Raw genomic sequence first — 25,063 nt, 5'->3', positions numbered from 1 at the left:
ATCTAGCAATGTATTTAATCTTTGGCCTTGGTTAAAGCATTCTGGAAGGCAGAGAGCAGACCAATGTGCTTCTGCTCCTTGATACTCCACAACACTCAACTTTCCCATCTCGTATCAAGGAGCAGTGAGTAGTGTGTTACCACTTGCCTTAATCTTCTGCTTTTGGTGGCTGACTGGTTAGTTTCTTTCCTTTACAGTGTACCTAATATATACACATTATATATTCTTTTTCTTACAGGATACCTGCTTTTTGCTATCAATACAATCGGTATCTGCAGTTGCTCAGATAGTAAAGACTTCTATCCACCCTGCGTAAGGTGATGAAGTGGTGATATTAGAGTTTGAGATGGAAACAATTACTGTGCCTAGAGCAAAAGAAAGACTTGGGTAAGTTATGTAGGTCCCGATGCTTTCATTGTCTGTGAGTAGACAATCCTGTTTACCGTTTGTTTTACTGCTCCAATGTGGTGGAAAAAAAGAAAGTGACTTTATCGGGAAGGAGATTAGCATACCACAAAAAACCAGATCTGTCTGGGAGTATCAGAATAGGACACTCAGATCATCCTTTTGTCACCCTCAACCTTTTAAGTAAATTAACTATTCCTTTCATTAGAGAAAAAGCAGGAGTGGAAGGACAGCAAAAAGCTGTCAAGTTTTGCATTCCCAAGGTATAACATTCTCCAAGTTCAAACCACTTTTGGTAGAGTGTATTTCATGTTGGAAGTTGAGTTTGTTGTAGCTAACCAGAGAGTAACTGTCCTTTTCTAAAAGTGATTATTCCAGTTTGTCACAGAGTAGGTCAGTGTATTATACTCCTGGTTTGGAGATTCCATTTAAATCGTGACTCCAGACAGGTTTAATCTGGCTAGCATGGGTGTCTGAAAAACATTAAACTTTGTATCTTGAGAGGAATTCAATTTCTATTTTAGATAGAACTCAGAGCAAGTTACTAGGTTTCTCTTTTCCTATGATCATGAATCTAAAACACATAGAAACTACTAAAGCCTCATCTTGAAACGTGTGACATCATGAGTATATTGTAAAAAGGAGGGTAAAATGCTTTTATTCAGTGGATTTTTTTATCTTTGCACAAAATTTAGTAGAGTATAATCTTTGAATAAAGATATTTACTTTTGATTTAATTTATAGGAGGATGCATAATGTATAATTGTCTAAAAATAAACAGAATTGTATAATGTTTATGAAAATATATTTTGTATGGTTTAAAAACAGCTACATATAGGGGGCTCAGAAATAAGATGGACAAATGCATTTTGCAGCAGTTAAATGTTGTTGTGTACTATGAAATACCTGTGATAGGTAGTAAAAACAGCAACAAAATCCTTACGGAATCTCTGAATAGGCAGAAAATGGATAATATCTATTCAGAGTTTTACAGTTAAGTGTCCTACTTAGACTCTGCTTTAATCTGACTAAGCTAACTTTTAGTTCTGATTTGGGTATTCCTTGACATTTACTTATTGTTTATTCTGTTGTGTTAAGAAAGCTGTTAAAGATCAGAGGTATGTGAAGCAAAGGACTAGAAGGCAGAAATTGAGTAACTTATGATATCATTTTGACACTCGTCGTAGCTGAGGCCTGAGGAAAAGCAAATTAACTCAGCATTTTTTAAAGAAGTTTAAAGGATTTAGATTTATATCTTCCTGGGAGGTTAATAGAAAACATGTCTAAATCCCACAGCTTTATCTTCCTGTAGTGCTCTATGGGAGTGGTAAAGTAAAATCGCTTCGGGAGAGAAGACTGACCTAAAAAGATCGTTTAAAATACTAGAAAATCAGATGTTTGCTTTTTTTTAACATATTTTATAATAGGAATAATAAAATATTTGCTTTGAATATTGGTGCAAGTGAGACCTTAAAATATAGGATCACTTAATATCCAGGTTTTTTTAGAATGATTTTCTTCTTGAAAATTACAGACTAATCCACTTTGCCTTTCTACAAGACTCAGGTACTGTTTGTTTGCTGATAACTTGAAATAAGTCTTTGTGTGATATATTTTATATGTAGATCCCAAATTGCAACTGCGTAGTATTGCTTTCAATAATCTTGCATGTGGGACTTCAACTTCTGAGTCTCTCATCCAAAAGCCATTATACCCCAGCTTGTTTCATATCATCCTGTGGATGGAAAAAATGTGTATCTGTAAAGGAGCAGGATCAAGGCTACTTGATATGCTTAATCTTGGTATTCTGGAATTTTGGGATTTGGTTTCACTATCCAGTGATGATGTTCCTTAAATGTGGATTTTCTATAGATTATGACTAAAAACAGGTAAACCTGAAGGTAAGGCTGTAGCAGATGAATCTAATAAAGCACAGAGGGACTTTAAAAAAGAATTCTAACCTGTGTTTCAAGAAAAAAGCTTAAGCAAGCTCTTTTACAACAGGCATCTAAGGACTTTGAGTCCTATAGCACTGCTTGGGGATTTTAAACCCTAGAACCAAGTAGTCTTCCACTTAAGAGTAGAGATGCAGATGTCTTAATTTCAAACTGCTTCCCAATTTTGCAGTCACAGCTAGAAAGCATTCACTATTTCTCTGTCAGATTTCTAAGCCTACCCACATTTTTTAAATTTTTTGGCTTTATCTTTAAAGTCAAAAATCTAGCTAAAATGGCTGAGTTCCTACAGGTGGTTAATCACTAATTCAATTAAGTTGTGATGTTCTGCTTCATTCTCAGGGTAGAATACAGACCATAAGTGAGTAAACAGAATAATCAGGACTGACTTGGAACTAGCTATAATGTAATAAAAGAGGAGACATGGAAAATCATTGAAGCATCTTTCATGCTTTGTTTAGATTCTCGTTTTCAGAAGTAACCTTGGGAAGTGAATCCCCCCCCCCCCCCTTTTTTTCTTTCTTTTTCAAGGAGGAATTCTTTTGGTGGATGTTACCATTTATTGGAAATAAAATATTAGATCTCATGTTTTAGTATCAACATAAGAATTTAGTATCAACATAAAGAAATAGATAGATATATGCAGAGACACATTAATTCAGATTAACTAATGCACACACGTGTGTGTATGTAACATGGTTGTAGACAGATAATTGAGTTGTTACTGCTTAACAAGTTACCTCTAGGCTGCTGAGTCACAGTGGCTAAGCATGTTCATGCTCTTACTCCACTTCATTGCGGAGTAAAATATGATTTTAAATTATTTTATCCCTTAAGACAAAGCTGTTCCATAGCTGCTAGGATAGGTGTGCCTTGTCTTGTCTTCCCTGTGCAAATGCCTTCACCACAGGATCCACGCGCTCTCACTCCAGCCCCCTTCTGGGGTGCTTCCTTGTTCAGGTCCATGCAGTATGTGAGCAGCTCCGTGCAGCCCCGTTACCACACGCAAGTTGTCCTGCCCCCTTTTCCTTCGTTTGGCAGTATTCAGGGTCTGGTTTCGTGAGTGGTTTAAGTGGATGTAAGAATGCACTGCTGCTGAAAAGGTGATGGTGCTCTCTCCACTGTGTCCCTGTCAATCCCTTCCTTGCTTGTTTTTTCAGTGGGATCAGTTTTCTGATACAGCTGAAGAGTAAACCTATTCATAAGAGAAAAGATTTCAGGCACATTTTAGTGTTGGTGGAGCTTACCATACTGTCCCAAAAGTGGACAATCTTCTATACTGTAGACACTGTTCTTGTTTGGAAGTTTTTAACATCCACCTATCAGTATGATGAAACTGCAGTTTCATTGTAGTAGTGCCTTTTTTTCCCTCAGATTATTAGCACAGTCAAACTGCCAATGATAATCAAGAAATGATAATCTGGAGATACAGTTTTACTGCTGCTCTTCTGAAATGATTGATTTAATTTTCCTTTCGTAACTTGTTTCCTATACTCAATTCTGTTGGCATGCATTATTGCATTTCTAATTCCATTAAAGTTGTGATTATAGAAGATTTTTTTTTTAAACTCAAGAAGCAATTTGGTATCTTCCAGATGTCATTACAGTACTTCTTCATGATCAAGTAATCTTGACAATTAAGAATAGCACTTGACAAATATTTTCTTATTTTCACTTATAATATCAAGCAGAAACCAAAGAGACATCAAGTAGAACAGTCACATTGTAATACATACACAGAAAAACTTAGGTCTCTTTCCATGCTGAATTTTCTATTTTATCCCCAAAGAAACAAACTCCACATTTTTCTAAATGTTCACTACTTAGGATGAAATTTTGCATCCAATTACATTTATTAGAATTTGCTTTGGATGCAGTAGAAGCAGGATCAAACTTTATTTAATCCTCCTTCCATGACCCCTCAGATACAGAATAATTGTCTGAATCAATAGTAAAAAAAAAGGTACAAATATGAGAGAGAGCACGCTCTATCTGCATTCATTCAAAAAAACAACCCCCCCCCCAAAAAAAAACAAAACAGAATTTGTATACACACTTTCTGATCAGGGCTCAAGAAGACTGTATTTTTCAAATGTATTAAAAAAAAAAAAAACACTTCTGTCAGTAATCTACATTTGCTGGTACCTCCTGAAGTTTTTTTCCGAATATTAGTTTATTAGAAGAAATTACGATTATATACACACAGAAATTTGAATGAAGGCAAGATTCAGTATGCACCTACATGAGTATTCAGCACTCATACTTTTTAATGTAGATGAATACTAATTTATTCTAATAGGCTTTGTCTCAAGCTCAATGTCTTTTTTCCTGTTTTTAGATGGATGAGTCGGAAACATAATATGTAATTTCAAGCCTTTTAAAATAGGAAATTGTAAGTTTCTGCCTCTCTAAATTAATGGTTAATATATTTTTCCAATTAAATACTTTATTAATATGTAGCATAGGAACTTGCTATGCTTCAAGTATCTTGAGCCTCCACTGGCACTGTCTTCTATACAGAAGCTCCTTGAGAAGTAATATGCAGTCAATATGAAAGCTATGGTTACATTTACTGAAATCTTATTTTCCTTCTGTGCTTCATTCATCTTATTTGCTTCGTTAAGAATACAATGGTGTATGTTCTGTCAGGAGTATATGCATCTTTGGCAAAGCTTCAATCACTGACTAATTTCTATTTCCTTTTATCCTCTTTTAGGAATGACAAATAATCGGAAAGGGAGAAAATTAAGATATTTCAGCAGTGTGAATGTACCGATAGCAACAAGAATGTCTGAAGTATGTATCTTGATATGGCTCTCATAAAACATATTTTCACTGTTTGCTATTTCATGACAGTTTTGGAAAGCTTCTGTATTTGTTTAGTCCATTAAAAAAAAAAACTTGAGTGGTTAGATGTCTTTGAACTGTTTTTTTTTTTGTTTTTTGTTTTTTTTGCTAGAATCTAGGAAATGTACATGGGGGCTTTTTGTGTGTATAAAATCATAAAAAGAGAAAATAAATCTACTTACAAGTGTTATGCTGCTGGTGATAAAATTCAGTAATGAGGACAAAGATGTGGAATGCCTGCAAATATCTTTAAGGATAAGCATATAAATGCCCACTTGATAAATGCATCTTACTTTATTTTGACTTAGGTTTCAAACTAAAAGCCGTAGACCTGTATGAATTATTGAATGTTTTCATCTAGATATTTAAAAAATAATAGTAACACTTTTGCTGTACTTTAGTGCTTCACTTATATGGTAAACAACGGTTTTCGTAATTGGAAAAAAAACAAATCACATAATGGATTCCTCCAAAACCTGAACTCTATATAGTTCTTGAACTGGAAGGCTTGGAGGCTAGTGGGAGCAGATGATGATTTTCTATGGTTGCTGCTATTATATTTTGATTTAAGCACTATGGTTAAATGAATCAGTGAGTTTTTATATGCATAGGTGTAATTTTGAGAAAAATCTAGTGATTACCTAAGAAGATAAATGTACTGCAGATGTGCACATGCTGATAATTATCAATATGCCTTTGTATTTAGGGCCATTTCAAACACTATTCTTTTTATTTGTATAGGTTAATAAACAATGCTACACTACAAATATCTTATACAGAGGACAAGAAAATGCAAATGAACTTTGGGGTAAGTAGAGAGCTAATTATAGGTACTCTTCTCATAAGAAGGGTAATCATTGGTCCACACTGAGATCTTAAAATTTGGATTCAAATTCACAGATGGTCCAAGTATGTAATGGGATCTAGCTTTTTAGGTTTGGCTTAAGCCTAAGCAATTTTGATATGCATCTAAACAAAGTAATGTGGTATGTTATATCATAATAACAGACAAATATCATTTGGGGAAACATCCCCTTTTTATATAATGAACATATATCACCTTCATCTTTTAAAGATGAAAACTTGCAAGCATAATCTTCATAAATAAATGTTTCAGAATACAGCTGAGTTGAAAAATTATGCAAAGAAATACTTACTTGGTCATCAGGCTTTTTGAAAATTGTTTATTTATTTATTTTAGCATCCTTGAATATTTCATCTATTCCAGGGCTTATATTGCTGTCAAACCCTCTCATTTGTGTTTGACTCATCTCCACTATTTGCTCTTTTCTGGGCAGAATAATTAGGATGGCATGCCTCTTGATTCATAATCAGAAGGAATAACCCTTCTGAAATGGAAAAGCTAAACCATTTATAGGCTAGCCAAATTCGGCCATTGTGCTGAAAAAGATAATTATAATTGCAGTCCAGTTTAAATATTGTAGCAGCTCAATGTTTCATAAGGGGGATATTGTTTTCTGCTAACAAACTATCAAGTTGAAATAAAATCCAAGTTGGGGTTTTTGGAAGTAGATGGGGTATTTGTGTAATAGGCAGGTATTTGTTTTTAGATTCATAAGCACATTGGTCCAACTTACTACTTTGTACTCCTGTGGTCAAAAGAAGAGGATAAGAATGCAGGTTAGGAGCATTGGGAGGGGCAGGATCACCTCTTGATGGCAAAATGGCTTACGCTTCCTAGGAGATCACACTCTTGGTCACATTTAGCAACGTTCATGTCAATGGGAATTCCCTTGGAATACAAAACTGGATGCACAGCATTGGAAAGACCTGTATCCAGGTTTCTATCTATAGTTTACTTATAACAACAATAGATATGTTGGAATACCTAGATAAGCAGATACTGCTCAAAACTTTACTATGTTACCAGTTTGGGGATATCAAAATATTCTGCCAGCAAAGCACTTCTAGGGTAGAGTCAGCTGTGTTTTCAAAGCTATACTTTGAAATAGCAGAGCAAAAGTACTCCTTCCAAACTATACTGAACGATCACAATTTTTCCAGTGCAATGAATTCACCAACAGAGACTTAGCCTTCAGTGCAGATCGTGCAAAAACTCATGCATAGGGGTAAGCCTGTAATCACGTGAGAGGTTGAGAGGACTCATTAATATCTGCATAACCATGTTCTGTTTTATCCCCTCAAAAAGGGATCATTAGATGACCTATCTCAGGCAAATCTTAGTAATGGGGAAGATTATAGGAGCAAGTAGGATGCATATGCACAGCCCCTGGCCTAGGAGGAGATTGCATGAGGATGTGACTTGGAGTCTTGGGGAAGAGAAGGAAAGGCATGAAGAGTTCATAGTGTATGCAATAAAACTTGGCAACAGGATTCAGTCTTTGTAGTCTTGTAGCTTCAAACATGTTGTTTCTTGCCTTGTTTCACTTTGATCTCTCATGTACTTGAGATACTTTGCTTTTATATTTGAAGAACGTGATACTTTGTAAGTGAAGAAAAGGTATCACTCATGAATGTTAAAGGCCTGACTTCTGACTAGAAGCTTCATGCTAGTTGGTGGTTTTCACATGCACATATGTGCGTACACATATCTCTGATTTGCAAGGATGCCAGTGTTTGTTTTTAGATAGAGAAAAGAAACATTTGTTGAGTTCGTTTTTTAAAAAATATGTTGCAGCATCAGCAAGGCCAGACTAATCTGCAGGTGGTGTTTACAGCCTGCTTGTACTGAGATTATATTAAATTGGGTGCTCAGAAGAGTGACAATTGCTTGGGTTAACTTTGTAATGCAAACCTTTTCATCTTATATGGAAGCAGTAGAATGTGTAAGGGTATGAGACAGTCTGGGTTCAACAGTTTGTGATCAAAGGCCAAGTTTGGTGCTGCAGAGCTGTGTTACCTTGGCTTAATTTTTCTGTGAAAATTAAGGTGCAAGTTACTTTAATCCTGAAAGGTTCAAGAGGAAGAACACTGACATGAAAAGCTATTAAAACCTAAGGGAGAAGACAAGGAATTACAAGATGACAGCTCAGCAAGTTTGAGGATTAGCCTATTCTGAGGACCAAGAGAGATCCATTCTTTTTTTTTCTCACTGGCTGGTGTCTGACCAGCAAAGGCTTATCCAGTTTCTCAAGGGTGATAAGCACATTAATGTCTAGCTATTGCTCGTTAGTCCTAGATGTCTGTTGTGAGTATTCACCAATAAGTAATTACAAAGTACAGATTCTATGCAAGTGGAGGAAAATGCCCACAGATGAGTTCTAAGTCTAAAAAAACCCCCGTGGACCTACTAAAACTTTGGGTCTTCTCCTAGATTGAAATTTGGTCAACGGCTTCTTGGGGGCAATGCTAATTTAAGCAGACTAGCCATTTTCTTTTGCTAAATAGTTTTTTCAAATGCAGTAATGTCCCAGTCTGGCTTCTTGCATAGCTGCACAAATGCTTGTGCTGGCCCAGTGTAGAGGAAGGAGTAACACAGGAAAGCATAAATTCATGTAGAGTTAGAGCTGTAGAAGCAGCAACAACTTGGAAAGTCAGGTGTAGAGGTAAGAAGTAAAGAAAGAAGTTTGTTGTCTTGGTATATGGTGCTCTGGAGTGACAGCTTTGGGGATTTCTAAACACACAAAGTAGCTTTGTTTTGTTTTTGTCTTGTGGGAAATAAGATTGCATGCTTTATTATTATTATTATTCCTCAGTGTGGAAGAAATATTACACTAGTTTATTATTATTTTGTTTAGAAATGAGATTATGCTAAGTAATATGCCTGACTCAATAACTTATTTCGCTTGCTACTGCAAAGAAACTAGGTTTGCGTATTAGCTGTCTGTTTGAATCACAGGGAGTAATATAGAATAAAATCTTCTAGATGTAGTAGAAAAAGTGCTAACTCTACTGCTGCATACAGAAAAGGTTGGAAACTATGTAACTTTAAGTGATAGAAAAGAGAGACTGGATTAAAGAAAAATAGGTCTTTCAAAATTTACATTCAGTGCTCCTATTGTATTCAGTGATTAAATCCAAAAGCATGGATCTTTCAAGCAGAAACTAACTTCCAGACTAAGAATGAGGTGCATATTGAGCTAATGCGTAGAGGAAGAAAAATAAGGTAGCACATCTAGGTAACTTAAATACCTTTTGAGTTTTCATACAATATAAAGATTTTGTCTTGTTGTCTTATAATGCTCTAAGATGATGCAATATAATATATCAGTATCTGCTTGTTCATAACAAGCATTTATGCTCTATATTTGCTCTACTGTTATAAGGCTTCTTACTCTTTGGTGAAGACAGAGGTAGTTAATTGTATGAGTGCAGTCCATGTTCCTCTAGCTTGAATGTAAAAACATTAACTAATCAATTTGGATTTTGTCAAGAAAGGTCAGTACTCATAGTTTTGAAAAATAGAAGACTTTATTCATGGTCAAAGTAAAATGTATTTGAAAAATGAGCAAATTTTAGACTTGCTCAGCTTTGTAAATTAAGTGGAAATAAAGGAATAATGTCTTGTTTGAGGTAAGTGATCAGTCTGGAAACAGTACCGTTTCCAACAGTGAGAAATACAAATTACAGATCCAAGAGAAGACCTTTGTCAGGCAAAACTAAACCAAGGGGGGGGGGGGGGGCGGGCAGGGGGAACCTCTGCAGATGAGTTGCCAAAGACAACATTTGTGCATGTCAAATAAGCAAAAGAACAAAGGGTCAAAGAGCAGAAAACTGCTAAAGAAAGCTATGAGAGAAAAAAAAATAGAGGCCTTAACTGAGAAGATGAGAATATATCTGAGTAGCAGAGAAGAATTACAATGTACTGTAATCCATAAGAAACAGCAAAAGATAAAAATGAAATTAGCTCCTTACTAGTAGAAAAAGATGTTAAAAAAAAGGGGGGGTTAGAAGCTAGTGGACACTAAATAAGCCACTCCTGGGGATTTTGCAGAGGAGGAGCCACATGCACCATGTAATTACTCTATAAAGCTGTACAAGTAACAACTAAATATCCTGTGGATGATTTCAGCTGCTCTGCAGAGGACAGTGATGATACCTTGAGAAGCTATTAAAGAAATCATTTAAAAGACTTACCATAGAGATTGACGGTTTTCCATGGGTTAGGAAAGCTGTAAAATGGCTCTCATTAAAGTGATCAAGGCTTGAGACTCTGCCAGGTGCAGGAGATTTAGGAAGACTTTCTGATTTGACAAAAAAATGGTGTAAACAGGAAGAAGCTTAAATCATAAAGGACCTGTAAAAAAAAAAAAGTATATTTTCCTAGAAAAGTTTTTAATCCTAATAAGCAATTTCCTCCCTGTTCCTGCCCCCCTTACCAAGTGCAATTCAGTGATGTGAGCTTTCATTCTGTTTCAGCTTATTATCCCTTACTTCTGTCTCTCTTCTTTTGTGCTTGCTATGCAAGAAACATCCTGCTATGCAAGCTCATCTGTAAGGTTATTACCTGAATCTTTGTGTATATCAATTTTGCTGTGCTACCTACAAGGTCCTAAATAGATTTTCATTGCCATAGATATGGATGTAACATTACTTTCAGTGACAGCGTTAGTCTAATAACTGTTGACCTTTCTATAATCTCCCTCTGTCCTCCTGTGCTGACAGATAATTTTAGGGAGGATGTGAAGCCTTGTTTGCTTTTAGTGTTAGGTATTAGCTGTAGAAACATGCAATAGGTGTTAGCATCATTTAAAAATCAGTGAAACAGGCTACATTTTCCTCCAGGAAACTTCTGATTGCCTACTAGGTAATCAAGCATAATAACTCTTACTGTGGTCAATAAACACTGAAGCATTGAATGCTTACCAATAAGCATTGGAGAGGACACACAATGACTACTTCACTTCTCTGAAAAGGCAAGAGGGAGAGAGGGACTGAAATACCTGTGAAGAGCAAGATATAGTCATCCATAGCTATGAATTATTTCAGAATCTTATTCCCTCTGTGGCCCATGCTAAGAGAATCGCTAGTTGTCTAATTTAGGCAAAATAAAGCTCCTTTTGTGCCCCTTTGGACTGTAACTGCCATGTAGTATGTTGTCTTTATTTTCCAAAATAAGTAGCTCAATTTCTATTGTGAGTGTTATCACCATACAGAAAATTTTGATTAGGCATACAAAACATTCCATAATGATTGTGTAGACTGTAAAGAAGATATGGCAAGAGAAAAATCCCTCTCATAGATGACTATGAGGAAAATCTATGGAATAATACAGTCTCCTTCCTGTTCAGGAGCCTACTGTAGGGCTTCATGAGTATCATAATGCATGGATAGAATCCAGTCTCTTCTCTATTTAAGCAAAATTCTTCCACTGCTTTAAATGGCCTTGGGATGGTAGCCACAGTCAGGGCCTTGCAGTGGGTCAGCCACCTACTTGCTTTGTAAATATAAATCTGCTCTGTTCTATGTGGCTACATGTGTTTCCAACTGGCTCCTATATATGGAACTGGAATAGTCCTATTTTGTTTCTGTGCTGTGGCGAGACTACCAAAGTTAATAGAAGGCTAGCTATAGCTATGGTGATATTGCCATGATTTTTAACACATTTCTTCAAATTACTTGAAATCATCTTCTCCAGCACCTGTGGTAAGAGCTGTGTATTTGTTAAGGTGCTATTGCTTGGTTGCTAATGTAAATTCAGCATAGCTCTAAGAGCATGTAGACTAAGCACTGTATTCAGTGCTGTGAGCTGAAACTGTTAACTCTGGATGGCCTCACCTGCTCTCATAGAGATTAAGTTATTACCTGGTTGGAGGTTGAGATGATCTGAAAAATTGCTTTTGTCAGTAAGCCTCAATGACTTTTTTAATTGTATGCTTTTCGTTTTTTAATTCAGAAATGCATTACCTCATTTGGGAACATGCTCTCATCCCTATTTACAGCAGAGGGTTTTTTCTGTAGTAGTTAGATCTGTGATCATGATCAAGGCTTCTTTTATTTGTTAGGCAACTTCTCTTTTACGTCACCTAGATTTGTAAGTGGAAAGAAGATAGTGTTTATAAGACTGCATCAAAAAAAATTTCCCGAACTGTAAAGATAAAATAGATATAGTACACTTGCAGTTATTAGTAATATGGAAGCAGCATTTGGGTATCTAGCAGAAGCTGACCTGCATTTATGTTGCAAGAAGAGCCTATCTCCTGTTAAAGTGTGGCTTAATTCTGAGAGAGGTTCACGGCACAGAGGTGGAAGGTGGGTGAGTTATTCAAGGTTGCACAGCAGGTCAGAAGCAGAGCTAGATCGAGAGCAAGCTGTGAGGAGCAGCCTGATACTGCTGTGAAGATAAGCCTTTGACAAATTTATTTCCCTAGAGGCATACTAATCCATTCTTTGATTTTGATTTGATTGCACTTCAATAGGGCTAAGATGTAGCCTATCATATTTAGAAAAGAGGCTTTATGATGTAGTTCTGAAGTGCCTGTCTCACTGTGATATTTTGGTTGATTCAGTGGGATTTGATCTTTTTAAGGAATGGCAATGACATTACTCATACTCTACTTGTTCGTAAGCTCTAAATTCACCAAGGACTCTTTCTTTAAGAGACAAGAGTTGCAGTTTTACCAACTTTTCAAAGTGTTTGTAGATTGAATTAGTTCACCTAAAGCTGGAAACTTTCACACACTGACATCAGAAGTTCCAGTTTTGTCAGGAATTTCAGCCCTTTCAAAGTAAGGGTTTCTGCAGAGGAAAAGCAGAGGTTTCTACTCATCAACCGACAACGGCACTATAGGAATTGATGTGGGAGGAGAGTACGGAAAAAGGCCAAAATTGTTCTGTTCCCTCCACCATTCCTGTGACTCCAGCTTTTGCAGTTCTCCCTCCCTTCCTTCTCTTTTTAAGAGATGCCTGATCTGGAAAGGGCAGAAGCTCTGCTTTTAAAAAGCTGACCAGCTTTTGGGGGTGAGCTGGGGGGGGAGCTGACCAGACACTTTTCTGATAAAGGTTTCTGTGAGACACACAATCCTCTCCTTTGATCAGTCCCTGTTTCTTGAGTCGGGGAGAGGAATTTAAAACTCACAAGACAGAAATAATAACTTATACTAAAAAAATCATATTTAGGAGTTAATTTCTTGTCTTATGACTGGAAAGATGACCTCTTATGGTTTTTAATAATTGTAACACTGCTGTTTAATTTTGAATATTTTCTTTGCCTACTAGTTGCTCAGTTAAAGGCTGTCACTCAGCATAGGTATGCAAAATGGTATTAGGAATCTGTAGACTGTAGAAATACTATTGTTAAAATAGGTCTAATGAAAGCAAGTACAAGTGATAGCCATAATGTTATAGTTAAATTCAAGGTCTTCTGAACATAGCATCTCCGTGCATGTAAGTGTATAATTGCGTTTTGCAAGGTAGTACTAGTGTCACTCAAAACTCAGCATTTGATAAAATCTGTCCCTTGCACAATGTTGTTAACATTTTCTGATAAGTGTGGCCTGTAGACTATCTGCATCTTCCTAAACGTTTAGAAGAGCTCACAAATAAGACCTGGCAAAAAATGTTGATAGCTAACTGCATTTATAAAAGATGATATGTTATGGCTAATTTGCTATAGGACATCATCTCATTCATAGATTGTATCAAATTTGTAAGTGCTATCAGTCACCCTGTTGATTTCTTTTAACCGTTAAAGATGTTATATGTAAATGAGCTTGGAAATGATGTTAAAAATCAAGCTTCCCCCCCCCCCCCACACACACATTCTTTGAGAAATATTGTGTGATTTTTGTGTGGTTTTGGTTTTTATTTATATTCTACTGAGATACCAATATTTCAAGGAAATAATAAAGAATTAAAGCCTGCCCTGAACTAAGACTATAATTTAGGAATGCAATACTGTAGAAATGAATCTCTGCAGGGGTCCTCTAGGTAACAGCTATTCAGCACTAACCTGCAAATTTAAGTAATTTAAAAAAAAAATCATACCAAATGTTTTCCAGAAGTTCTGTACTACTTTCAACCATTCTAAATGTGCTTTATTCCATTTTAAATTGATCAGTGACTATAGATGCTGTCCTATCACTTTTAAAAGCAGCCTCAGCTCACTAAGGGTCCCCTCCCTGAGGAGTTAAATGGATGAAGTTTTAAAGATTACTTGTACCACTGTTGCCAGGCTACCTGACTTCTCTGCACTTGCTGACTAGAGCTGCAAGTACCAGTATTTTCCCTGCTCTGTTGCTGTGCAGGTGTTGATTCAGGACAGAGAGATTAGTGTTCAAAAGATATAGCATGAAACCTTAAATTCAGACATGATTGAGATTTTTTTCTGAACAGTTCATCTAAGATTTTTACAAGCACTTTTTGTGAGCAGAAGATGAATTTTCTGGCTTCCATATGTATCAGTTTACACCTTGTTCATCTTATGGCAGTGTTTTGCTTGAACTGTACAATATTAAAATTTGTCCGTTTTTCGTGAAGGAATGAGTGGGATTTAACTAACCATTGGTACTGATCGAAGCATTTAAGATTATCTTAATTTATTTACTCATTATGCCCCACGTCTACACAATCCCATGTCAGCTTTTACTTTTTGCCTGGTAAATTTTGTCATCTTCACAGAAATTGGTGTTTATTTGATATTTATTCAGCCTATAGAACAATGGATCACAATTTGCATGAGCTCAGGAATATCACTGAACATGAGTGAGCATTAACAATAATTCTAATATGCTGTGTTGACCTAAGAGAGAGAAAAGCTGCCTCAGTTTGAGACACTTATTTCATTTCTCTATGATATAAATAAAACTAACTCCAGTGAGTTTGGAGGCTCAATTCTTGGTCAAGAATTTGCTCTTGGAAGGTGTAATGCAGCTAGGAGTCTTATTGTCCTTGTCCTTGTAGGTGGAGGCCTTGTCTTTGCATACTTGTAAAGGTTGTTCTTAATTTTTTCATAGCCCTGTAGTCTCACAGTACCAGAAAGACAATAGCCAAACCCACCTTTTTTGGTTCCTGAACAGTTTCCCTTTTGTTTCTGAAACTGAGAAGCCAAATGCTTGCAAGCTTTTCAAGAAGATTTAGATCTTTCTGTAAACGCTTCTTCAGTATTCTGAACTTGTGGCTCTTAAAACTTTCACAGGGTTATGCTGGAGAGTCTGAAATCTAGCAAGAGTGGAAAATGATTTTATGAGCAGTTAGAAATAGGTCATGAATCATAATAAATCACGTACGAAAAATTTTTATATCTCTGATTCAGCTGCAGAGAATGGTTCAACACTATTAAAGAAATAGTTAAAAGTTAAACCATCTATAATTTAAGAGGGATTGGAACTGTGTAGAAAGTAAAACACTTTCTACAGAGAAAGATGTAAGAAATGTTGGTTTTCTTTCAATAAAGTAAGGTTGCCTTTCCTAAGGATGCATTTTGTGTTCTGAGGCAAGAAGCAGTGCCCGCTTTCTCAGATATGCCACCCAATCTGCCTCTACCTCTTGAGAGTCACACCCTCAAACTGTAGCTGAGGTACTGAAGGTATGAAAGGCAGTAACTGTTTCAGTCTGTCTCTCAAATTCTGGGCAGTGTAATGTTTTGGTCAGATTGGTTTACTTTACACCATTACAAAGAAAACAAACTCATGACTTTGTTATTCCTAGACATCCTCCATCTTACCTGCTACTCACCTGCAGTTTTGTTCCTGGGACCATCATCTGCCAGCTCTTGTTCAGACCTACAAGCAGTACAATATAGGTTCAGTTTATAATACCACCATCCAAGAGGAAGTATAAAAATTAATCTATCATTTTCTATCTGTAGGATTTGCTTTGAGGGAATTCTGCAGTCTGCAGGCCGCCTTCTCACAGTATATGACACAAAGCCTCAATAGTTGTCAACCACCTCCTTCAAAGCTGTTGGGTAAGTCATCTTAACATGCGAGGTCCTACCACCTAGTTATAATGACCTATGGGATTTTGTGTGTTTCATCACCGACAGATGGATTGACCTTACTGAGGGGCTGAAGTTGACTATATTCCTCTGATTAGTGTGTGTAGCATGAACTTTGCTTATGTGCATACTGAATGTACTGAAGTCGCTATAAATTTCTTTTTGCAGTCCTGAGCCTTGAAACAGAAGACAATAAAGGCTCTGACTTGACTGGATGATCCAGCACAAGCTGGATGTCTGCCATAGGAGGACAATCTCTTTTGTCACAATCCAGGTTTTCAAAATTCACTTCAGTGCATATCAGCAACTTCACTGACAATGTACCAGGAGTGGTGCAGAACTATCATGTGTCTCTGTACTTGAAAAATATTTTGGGAGTGAATCCATTCCCGGAGGTCCCTTTTTTTGCTATTCTCCTTATGACTCTGCATGGTGCTCAGAGATCTCCTTGTTCTTTATAAGGCTTTTGTGAACCATAGTCTGATCATAAATTAGTTGCTTGCAAATATTAAGTGTTTTCAGGAAGAATATAACTTCATAAACAAAAAGCTAAATTCATAATGAAATTTCAGACTGTTGGAGATCCAATTGTACTATCTTTGAGGAACTTGCAGTTAGGACCAGTCATGGATAACAGCAGTATCTTCAGTCAGTATCTTGATGAAAGAAAAAAAACAATTGAAAAAGGTTAGCTCAAACTGAACTGATTCATGATGTCATGCATGTTATGTCACTGGTTCTCATGGAACTAAAATGACAAGGTTAAAAAAAGGACACACTTTTAGGGGCCTCAGCATATATCTCAGTTACAGGCCTGATACAAAGCTATTTAAGATGAATGGAAGTAGTTTATTCTCTTTGAAGGCTTAATCTCCTTGGTATAATTCAAAATAAATCTCTCTATTGGAAACATCAAAATTGAGTCTGAAGGTTTCGGGCACTGAACTTGCCATAGCTAGACTATCATACGGAAGTTCCCAAACTGAAGTAAGACTGATTTTAAGCTTTAAGCTTATAACTTTATTGTTATATGTAGAAAAGTATTAGTATGTCTTCAACATGTCATCTGAGAACTTGTTACTTATGGCAGCATTATTTTAGCACTTGTTAGCTGTTGTAAATAACCTGAAAAGATTATAAATGCCCTCAGTAATCCAGGGTTTCTAGTAATCAATGAGGTTAATGTTTCTATTCATCATAAGTAAAATAAGTCAGCTATTTACATTGTACCCAGGGAGGAGAACCAATATAACAATTATATATATATATATATATATATATATATATATATATATATATATATATATATATATATATATATATATATATATATATATATATATATATATATATAAATATAAATAAAATATTATTATAGCATTATACCAAATGAGAATGGGACACAGAAATAATTTCTTTATAGGAAGAAAGCAAAGCAATTGTTTGGGACCACAGTCCATGTTAATTAACTGCTAATGTAAATCAATGGAAGTGTTTCCTTGACATGCCCCCTGTAGTTGCAAAGATTTTTGCTTCCCCTTCACAACACATGTATGAGAGGAACATGAGGATATCCTAAACTGTGGCATATCTCAAGTCTTGAAATTCTTTGAAATCCTGTCAGTTACCTTTAAAGAACATATAAATGTGTGTACACACATACGCACACACACCCTGTATTGATAAAGTTGTATTTTTTGTGAGGAATAACAAAGCATGGCATATCCATTTTATATATAAAAAAAAGTTAATTAATATTGCAGGGCACATGATTAAATCAAGGGGATTTAAAATCTGAAATGCCTATTCTTATATTCTCCTGTGATTTATGGTATCACACAGGGCAGAATAATTTTTCAAATAACTTTACATGGACTTCTAATTTCTATAGCTGTTAATCTGGTTTTAATGTGAAAACCTCAAGCAGTGAAGAATTCACTACTAAAATTTGCTTCACTGTTGAATTACCCTAATTTAAAAATGTGCTCCATATTTGCAGCCCAAATATTTTTGGGAGGTTTTTTGGTCAGCAGGTTGTGTCCAAAGCCCTTTCTACGCGAGTTTCTTTGGAGGTGATAGGTGCCTATGTGTGTGAATGAAGAAACGGTTAACAGAAAACAGAAGACTGAAGAGACCAAAAGTATGTGCTGAGGAGCATGTGAAAGTCTCCCAAGAACTGGTAAGCTCCAGAGACTAATGGTCCTGCTGAATCCGTAAGAATTGCTAAACTCAGGACACCAAGAGTCAGCTGAATCTATGCAAGGCCACCAGCACACTCTGGCATCAGCAACTGCACTGTGGACCACAGCCAAGATGATCACATCCAAGGTGATGTTATATGCAGACAAAGACTACAAGATTTTATATATATACCTAATGAAACAAAGGACCCTGGAGGGACTTTTCGACCACCTACCTAGAAACCACCGGTGAGTTATATGACCCTCTGCTTCTCGGTGAACAGCTGAGGGTGGAGTCCCCACTGTTGCTCCAGTCAGGTAACCATGATCGTGCGTGTGTGTGTCAGCTACATGAGGGAACAAGTGAATGCACTGGGTGTGATTAGTCCTCTGCTATTAATACCAGCTTGATTCTACAAATAATAACAGCTTTATTAAATGGAAGGTGTTCTAAATACAACTGCGATGATATCTTGCTTTTTCCCCCATTTAAAGGTTTCTCAATATCAGAAATCATCTTTCTGTGTAGATGGTGGTAAAAAGATCATTATGAATCTTTTAGACAGATAAATAGCTTAGATTCTTAATTATAAAGCAAATTTTCCAGATCTTGAAGTGTTCTTAAAACTATTTCCAAACCCAAATCTATTTTTAACATCTTACAAATTAGCATTAGAGAAGGACATCATATTTTAATAATATTCTCCCTGTGTGTATGCAGAAATACTACATTCTTTCTCTGATGTGATACTCTGCTTTTTCAACATCAAAAGATAGTTTTCCTTCTTGATCATATAGTAATATAGTTCTTTCTAAACTAATTTTTATTATTTCAGAGCATTCTGCTTTTTGGAAAAGTAAATGAAATTTCAATATGAAAATTACAAAAATTATTATGGATTATATTACAATAAGCAGAATAACAAAGATTTTTAATCAATATGAAAAGAGAATCAACTTCCATTTACTGGACTTCCTTTAGCTGGAGCAGGCAGAATGACCTACAGAGCATCGATCTTGCCAACTGTGCTTAAATTCTGTGGCAGCTCCTCAGTTTGAGTCCCCACATTTTAAGTCCTCTGATTGCCAGCCCTAGAGACCTGTTGAAGAACACTGTGGCTCCTGGTCCAGGCTTCCCTCAAAAGGAATCTAATATGTATGGGAGAATTCTGGTTTTCTGTTATCTTGTCCTGATATGCTGTTTAGGTACAACACTGATACCTGGACCTGAGAACTGAGAAATGTTCTCAGGTTCCCCAGCTTTGCATGCAACTTTTATAGTACAACTCTGGCACAATTCTGCGTTTAAGTGGATTAGCGCTCTGTACACTCAGTAAACTCTGACAAGGACATTTCATATCCTGTATTTAATCTAGCTGTTTAGTGGAGCTCGCTCACTTTAATAAATCCAGTTAAAAAACTTACATCTTTTACTGTTGCAGAAAACAGTCACATCAGGCTGTGCTTAGCCATAAGTACCTGGCCTAAAATAAACAATAGGAAAGGGGAAATGTTTTTTATCAGCTATCGTGATTTTTGTCACCATAGACGGAATTTAATAGTGTGAATGCTAATGTTGAGAGGTTTCTGAAATCATAGTTGATTTTTAGTCATAGCTCGATAATGCAGAATTACTTCTAGCATACTCTCGTAGCTACATATGAGTGTGTCAGATGTAAGACTAAACCTACACTCATGTAAGCAATAAAAACTTCTCCATTTTAAATCTTTTCCCCATCTTCCACTCTTACTGCATCCAAGAATTGAGGAACAGTTGCTAAGGTTTAGGGGAAAAAAAAGGTTCTGTTCAAGAACAAAAGCTTTTCTTTTTATTGACTGTTTCTTGGCACCAAGGAAAACTGTATGTTAAGATTACAAAGGAAAAAAAAATCGTCAATAAGCAGTAATTCTTCACGGGATATTTTCATATAATATGACTTAGTTTTGCTGCACAGTTGAGCTATCAGCTTAGTAATTTCTTTTCCCTTTCTTGCTACTGTTAAAATATTAAGCTGGGAAAAATCAAAATATTATAGAATGGCAGTACTTGATAGCTCTGATAATCAGTTTGCTTAAGCCTCTATGCTTCTACTCTTAAAATGCACTATGATCTATTTGTTAGAGTTTTCCTTGTAGAACTCAGTCTTGGGAAGCTATATGTAATGTGCATTTTCAGTCCTGGAGATGCTTGTGTATTCAAGTCTTGGAGGGGTGGAAAAGAATTTGTATCATTGCAGTCAGCTATGGATATGCATCTATATCACAGCTTTAGCGCACAAAGTCTTACTAATTACAGCATAAAGCAACATTTGACTTTTATATTCCCATGGCTTTAAATTCTTCAGTTTACTACAAATGGATAAAGGAAATGGCAGGACTCTAGCCAGCGGTGTTCGGCAAGGTTCTCGCGCTGCACCTCCAGTTCTGGAGGATGTGTTCTAACTACGGGCACAGAGGAGGCAAGTATTTGCATCCAGTGCTCTACTATAAGAGAATGACCAGGGTCACATATTAGTCCTTGAAATACTTTGTTTTTTGTGTAGGTAATATTTATTTTGAGTTTGGAGAAAGAATCAGGTATTTGAGTGAACGCAGTGGCTGAAAGGAAGCATTAGGAGATCTGAAGTGTGTTGTGCATGCTAAATGTTTTGTTTTTATTTTTGTTTTTTTTTTTACTGTACTGCATGGAGTAGTGAGCTAAATAGCTTAAGGTTTATTGACATTCAGAGGTTCTTCTGCTCTGCCACACAGCTCAAACAACATAAAAATGTTCTGTCACCAGGATTAGATAAGTCTATTGATTAGTCATACCTTAATAGTTTTAATCAATGATTACTTATTTGTTGGTAAAATATCATCTTTGGCTTTCAGAGAAGTATTTCCAGAAAGCAAGTCATAAATTAGACAGCACAGTTACAAAAGAGATACAATGGTCTAAATAGTTCTGAAATCTTCCAGGAAACTTGCAAGACTTTCACTTTTGCTGAATAATTCTCTGTTCTGTTTGTCTGAATAGTGACATGTACAAGCTCTTTATCTTGCCTTCCTATAACATGTTGTCCAGTTAAAGAGCTGACTTATTTCAGGTTACCAGCAGTAATCTTCAAGGAGTTTCTTAATTTTTTGTGATGGTGACTGTAGATTCAATGAAGGTTTGAGAAATTGAAAAACACGTCAGTCAGAACTGAGTCAAGTATTGCATAGGACTGTATGTTTTCAAGGATGATATGTATTTAAGATTTGTTTGCAGAGTTTCGTGATAACTCTTTTCAAATTCAGTGGTCGTCATGGAATTGTTTCATCAATAACATTGATGATAAGGACTAATACCACTGTTTTAATTCTAATAAAAATCTGTTTAAATAACAACTCCCTCCACCCTTCCCCTCCAAGTGCCTTTCCTCTCCCTGCCCTCCCACATCCGCTGGCCTTAAACAGAATAGTTATACGGACACACATGGCATATAGATTTTGGGGTTACTTAAAAGAACAGCACTTGTTCTCAAAGCTCTTAAGTCTGTATTTTTCAGAGATGTAAGTCAGATCACGAAAAACTGAGGAAGGGTCACTTTGTAGATGTTTCTTTTCTTCACAGAAGTTAGATAGCAGCTTAAAATGAGGGAATGAGCCAAAGTCTTTTAAGCTAGCCATCAGAAGACAGTAAGTAAAATACTGTGACCTGACTTTTGCACCATTAGAAGAAATGCTCAATGAACTACTGTTGAAGATATTACCCTGCAAAAGTATCAAATGGTAGTGTTCCAAGCTTTTTAAAAAGGTGGATCGATATTCTTTTGCCTGAGAAAGCTATTTTTTCCACATAAAATACTTGTGTTTTTATTAATAATACCAAAAATAATGCATTTATTAAAGAATACTACCTTCAAAGGTCTAATTCTTAGCATTTTTTCTCTGAAGAGATATAGACACAAAAAATACATGGTTACACAATATTTCATATAAAGAAGAGCTTAAAGGGCTTTCTTTGGGTGCAAAAGCATAGAAAATGACATGCCTGTGGGATCCGTAGAAGACAACAATGGGAGAATACTTGAGGAAACTGGAAGCTTGTGGCCACATAGATCCAAATGTTTTAGTTTATGGGTATGTATTACACGGTGCCAGGTGGTGATGCTAGAAATGATGCTTTTTGTATTTTATTGTTGCACAACAGAAAAGGAACAGAAAGAGTAAATTATGAAGGAAAAAAAGGGAAAAACCACGACTTTCCCTTCACATGTCTGAGCGAGTGATGGTGCAGAATATTGCCTAGTGTAGAGAATGCCTCTGCAGTGCTCCTTACACTTTTCAGCATGCTACCTGCTACGAAAGGAATGGATTAGATCAGCACAAAGCAAGAGAGAAGCTTTCTGTGCACATATGCCAGCTGGTCAGATGCTTTGGGGTTGAGTTAAGTGTCCCTTTCTTTTGCTGGTCTAGTTGTTCTGAATTATGGCAGCATTGCATTTGACCCATCCTGATGAGTGGCATAAACACAAAAATCACCTAGAAAATGAAAAACTGTGGTTATATTTTCATTTGATTTGACATGTTTAAATTTCTTTAATATAATAACGTCCTGCAATTTAGAAATCCAATGGCTTGGAGCTGGCCAGCTGTGAAAAAATTAAAGCATTAATATAGAAGTGGTCATGTGTTTTCTTTGGAGGATTGAAAGAGAACTGTAATGTGAGAGCACTGGATTTTCCCAGTGGACTTATAATAGACAAAGGGAAAAATAGCTTCAAAACAAATCTCTATTTTCAAACGGCTTTAAGGGCAATGCTTTCTTTACAAAAAGAACTAACTGCCTTACCTAAATTCAGTTTGTTATGTAATGTGGAGACTGAGACTGGGATAATATGTTAGGTTCCTGGATCAGGCAAAATAGAGACTACTTTTTTTGAAGCTGGACTGGATCTCTTGATGCAGTTTTGTCAGGGATTATTAGCAAGATTTAATAGACCTTACCTGAGGACAAATGATGGAATTGAAAAATATGGCAATTTTCTTTGTTATGATTTATTTGTCTTTCCAAGAGGAAATCTAGAAGGAGAGCAATGATTATAGAAGCTTTAGTGCTCATTCCCAGAGGTGGTACTGAACAAAAGCAAATACATGCACTTTTCTCCAAATATGTAGGATATAGCAGCGATAATAGGCAGTGCCTCTGAATCCACATAGGTGAGCCGTAGTCTCAAGAAGAAAGAAGTAACAAACTAGTGCTATGCCAATAAGAAATGTCAGTGTTTTTGCAGTCCAAAAAGCTGGGGAAAAGAGGAGGAGGCAAGCAGCTGGCAACCTGCAGTGCTAATGAGGATGCTGTAGGCAAAAATGATGTGGCAGCCATTGCCGTTCTCAGAGTTACCACGATCAGCAGCAACAATGCTCCTGAAACCATGTGGGTAAAAGTCAGGATAAATCTAAAGACTCATCTGAGATTCATCTGTACTGCTGATGCATACAGTTAGTACTTTCTTTCAGAGTCCTGGTCTCATGAATATCTGCATTTCATCCCTGCTTCCTGGTTCCTTCTGGACTGGCTTGATTTGACAGGTTAGTTTGCGGCAAGGCCTCGCACAGGAAGCGAGTTCAGTGCACAGCCTAGTTTCCGAGGACCAGAAAATCTTCCTACTTTAGCCCAGCAGAACTTGGCATCCTGACTTCCCCCAGCGCATACAGTGCTTCCTCAGGACTCTGTTAGTCAAATGCAGTTCTGTCTGGACATTATTTTAGATGCTTTTGAGAGGACAGGGTAGGGGGAAATTCCTCCCATATTTTGTCTTTGCCTACTTTCCTCAAGTGTTTGCATAATGTCATTACAGTGCGGTGTTATGTATTCATTTTATATCATCCTTCTCCACAGAGCGCTAGTTCCAAGCAATGAGAACATCACAGACAATAGGTCCAGAGGTCAGGTTTCTCTCTCCACAGACAGTTTGCATGTAGCCTCAATGCCACCTGTGGCAAATGATAAGAAGTGGTAAGAAAATCATGCAGGTGAAAATAAACTGCTGAATTTCATTAGGTACAATATCAACTAGAACATGTTAAATCAGAACGTGCCAAGAAAAAGGAAGAAAGATTTCAGGCTGAGCTACTGGGAAACAATTTAAATATCCTGGAGCTTGAGTAGATCTGGGCTCACTTATGAGATAGATATAGCATATTAAACACTAAAAATTGTCATAAAAACAGTATCTGTCTAAGAAGAATCTGAAGGTTTTTTTAAGGAATTTGAAATAATCCTGCCCTGTGCTGGTGTGTAGTTTACTGAAATGAAATATATTGTGCAAAGTCAGACATGAGTATCATAGGTACATCACTAAAATGTCACATTTTCACAAACAGTATTTTTATGACCACTGAGTAATTTTGTTTGAATATCTCTCTTATTTCCGTATATTTACAGAAATATTGTATGTTGGGAAGACAACAGCTGAATGAATATTTGGGCAAATTGACCAGATGTGAATTATCAGTTTTCATACATAAGTTCTGGTATATTGCAGATGATTAAACTTAGAAAACTCATTATCAGAAGAATGACAGCTCTATATAAAATTCGTGTGCTTCCAGAGCCAGCAAAATCTGAGCCAGGAGTGAGATTCTGAATATAAAAAAAGAAACTAGGCTGAGAGCAGTATATGCAGTTTTAAAACTGCATTAACTAGAATATGCTGCTCAAATGTTTTCATCTAGCTATAATTTGACAAACTTCCATTCTTCTGTTAATCACAACAGAACCTTCTGTTAATTCATATGGTCTGTTGAAGCCTGAGCAGAATGCAGCACTGAGGAAACTGAATTCTGCACCT

General features: G+C 36.4%; 1 long non-coding RNA gene across 1 annotated transcript; it reads left to right on the top strand.

Moving 5' to 3' along the window:
* Nucleotides 1-244: 244 nt before the first annotated feature.
* On the top strand, nucleotides 245-16,022 carry LOC135328391 (uncharacterized). The gene is made up of 4 exons (XR_010389223.1): nucleotides 245-387; nucleotides 5,077-5,156; nucleotides 5,949-6,015; nucleotides 15,937-16,022. It is a non-coding gene; the product is annotated as an uncharacterized LOC135328391 (long non-coding RNA).
* Nucleotides 16,023-25,063: the final 9,041 nt, after the last annotated feature.

Source organism: Dromaius novaehollandiae, chromosome 4, assembly GCF_036370855.1.
Source record: "Dromaius novaehollandiae isolate bDroNov1 chromosome 4, bDroNov1.hap1, whole genome shotgun sequence".
NCBI lineage: Eukaryota > Metazoa > Chordata > Aves > Casuariiformes > Dromaiidae > Dromaius > Dromaius novaehollandiae.
This window is presented reverse-complemented; position numbering and strand designations above follow the sequence as displayed.